Source organism: Asparagus officinalis, chromosome 1, assembly GCF_001876935.1.
Source record: "Asparagus officinalis chromosome 1, Aspof.V1, whole genome shotgun sequence".
Taxonomy (NCBI): domain Eukaryota; kingdom Viridiplantae; phylum Streptophyta; class Magnoliopsida; order Asparagales; family Asparagaceae; genus Asparagus; species Asparagus officinalis.
In genome coordinates, this window is record NC_033794.1 from 70,817,899 (window position 1) to 70,820,848 (window position 2,950).

The window sequence follows — 2,950 nt, forward strand, 5'->3', positions numbered from 1 at the left end:
TGAACCTACAAGCTATTACAAATCATGGCAAGAACACAAATTTTTATGTGGTTCGGCAAATAGCCTACGTCCACGGGGCAAGGAGGGGTGATCTACTTGTAGGCATCAAAAATTGCCTATAAGTCTCCACAAACGGTTCAGTGTTAACGAGCGACAATGAACATCACCATCCGACCCACATGAGCCTAATCGACGTCGATGAACGATTGAAGCGAATCGACGAGCCACGTGAGCGGATAGGATTTTGGAACAACAAAGACCCGTGCCAAACGGAAGCCCGGCACTGCTTACAAAAAGGACAATGCCCTCCGTGCCTCAACCACTCTAAAGACAATCCAACCATCAGAGCGGATCGAACTCTTCGTCACGCATCCAACGCACCCGGAATCACTCAAATCCGAGTTCGTACGAAGAATCTACGGGGAAAACGATCAAAATACACCTACGGATGTCTCGGATTCTTGGAGACACCCCGACGTCTCGGAGTTCCGAAACACCCCCAGGGGTGTCTCGGAAATTCCGAGACACCCTAGGGGTGTCTCGGATTTTTGGAGACACCCCTGGGGTGTCTCAGATCTGTGCAGACACCCCTGGGGTGTCCTAGATCTGTGCAGACACCCCTGGGGTGTCCTAGATCTGTGCAGACACCCCTAGGGTGTCCTGGATTTGTGCAGACGCCCCAAGCCCCCTTTTGCCTATAAATAGATCCCCTTACCTCATTTGGAAGGAGGGATTTTTGGAGAGCCTTGGCGAAGCCCTGCTGCAGTGGAGAGTGGCCGTGAGTTTCAACAAGAGGAGGAGAGGTCTTGATCAGAGCCTTCATCACCCGTCCGAGCCTTAGTATTAGCCTTTAGCGTTAATACTAAGAAGAGCTAATACCTCGCTTTAGCCGAGGTATACGCTTATAGCTTCTAGATCTCACGCGGATCGACGAAGTTCTGCTTCTATATCCCTTCGCGGATAGACGAAGCTCTGCCCGATTTTTTCGGAACAGATCTGAGTGCCCCGGTGGTCCACGGATATCAACATCCCCGTCACAGGCCAAAGACCCACGCAAGCAAGAGATGACAAACAGCTCTTGCATTTGTTTGAAAGGAGTTGCATTTCTTTTGTTTTCATTGTGTAATGGTCTTATAAAAAGACTATCTTTTTGTTTCATTGTAACGATCGAAGTTGTAATGAATGCAGCAATGAATACAGCGACTTTTTCCGCAAACACTACTATTAGAGGGAGAGATACAATTGGGGTTTACAATCTCACAAATAAAACCCTCTCACAAACTCTCAGATCCCTCACACAAATACTCTCTCAAAGGGGGTGCTAAAAAACAAAGAACATCTACAAAAGACTTGCTTTTCCTCCATGAATAGCCACCAAAAGCACTGCTCCTTTTGTTCTCTGTGTCTGCAGCAGCCGCCAAAAGAAAAACCCCAGCCCTTGCACTCTTCCGCAGCCGCTCCTTTTTATTCCACCAAAAACCCTAGGAACAAAAAAGCCTATATATAGCCTGGTCCCCACAAGTTAAGCCTCCCACGCGGTTTTCCTATGTCCCATTTTTTTGTTCGTTATGGCCCCCACTTGACGCGTGAACAAAAGACGCGTTCACACCTTGGTCCTTTTATTCTCTGTTTTTGTTACAATTATTCCATGCTTGATTACCAAAGGAGTGTCTGATTTAGCTGTTGAGAAGTGTGAATGCTTATCCAACCTTAGAGTCATGCTAGGGCAATGGATCCTTTGCTAGAGGGTTTATTTTGCTTTCGTCCTCCTTGCAGGAAGTCCTTGATAAAAATTTCAGTAGTTGTAATTACTGCTGGAGGCATAAAGAACATAAATAGCCTTTTATTTTTTAACCTGTTAATAGCTCATTGAAAGAGAGACTCAGATGTTTAAACAATATTTTATCTTTGCAATAAATTAGGAATCTGAGGATCATGGTTTGGACTTTGAAGAAACTGTAGCCACTATTTTGCTCAAATGGAAGAGGTTTTGATGTAGGTGAGTGATTTTCTTTCTCTTTTTTAATATAAATGAGAAACTGTAGCCATCTGAGGATCAATTGTCTCCTTATATACTAATGTTACTTGAGCTTTTTTGCTCAAATGGAAGAGGTTTTGATGTAGGTGAGTGATTTTCTTTCTCTTTTTAATATAAAAGAGAAACTGTAGCCATCTGAGGATCAATTGTCTCCTTATATACTAATGTTACTTGAGCTTTTTTTTCCTTGTAATGGTTAGTTTAAAAAAATTACCTTTTCGGTTTGTTGCTAACATGATATTTGATATGTTTCTTTATTTTTGTAGGGGATATAAAGACTTAAATAGGAGAATGCGGTCAAGATGGCTTTGATATATGAATCTTTTGGAACAAACTTGTACTTTTGTATTGATCATATTTTGATGGTTATGAATTGATCATATTTTGATGGATTGAAGTTATCTTGTAACTACTTATTTTTGAATGATGGGCTTAAAACATATGAATGCTTCATTATTTTCATTTTGATGATATCTTAATGTTGTGTGTTCTTATTCCATTTTTATTTTGGTTTATGTAATTGTGTTTGCTTATTGGTCAAATTTCTTGAAAAGTGCTGATATAGCTCTATAAAACTGTTGTCGTAGCCCTATAAAAGTGTTACCATAACAAAGCAAAACGTTGTATTAGCTACAAAACAACTATTGTCTTTGCTCCCTGATTTTGGAAAAACCGCTGCCCTTGTGTACGAAACCGCGACATTAGGTATCAAGAAACCATCGTTTGCAACTGTTGCATTTGCAATAACTGTTGCCTTTGTGTATGGAACCGCTACATTAGGCATCAATAAACCGCTATAGAAAACGTTGCATTTTGTGAAAACCATTGCGTTAGCCTCGTCATAGAAACTGTTACGTTAGGTTTTGCAACCGCTGCCTTATGGCTAGGGCAACGGCAGCAATGAAGACAGTT

The 2,950-nt window shown here is 41.7% G+C and overlaps 1 long non-coding RNA gene across 1 annotated transcript; it reads left to right on the forward strand.

Moving 5' to 3' along the window:
* Positions 1,896-2,511, forward strand: LOC109842806. Its single transcript, XR_002247402.1, has 2 exons — positions 1,896-1,999; positions 2,305-2,511. It is a non-coding gene; the product is annotated as an uncharacterized LOC109842806 (long non-coding RNA).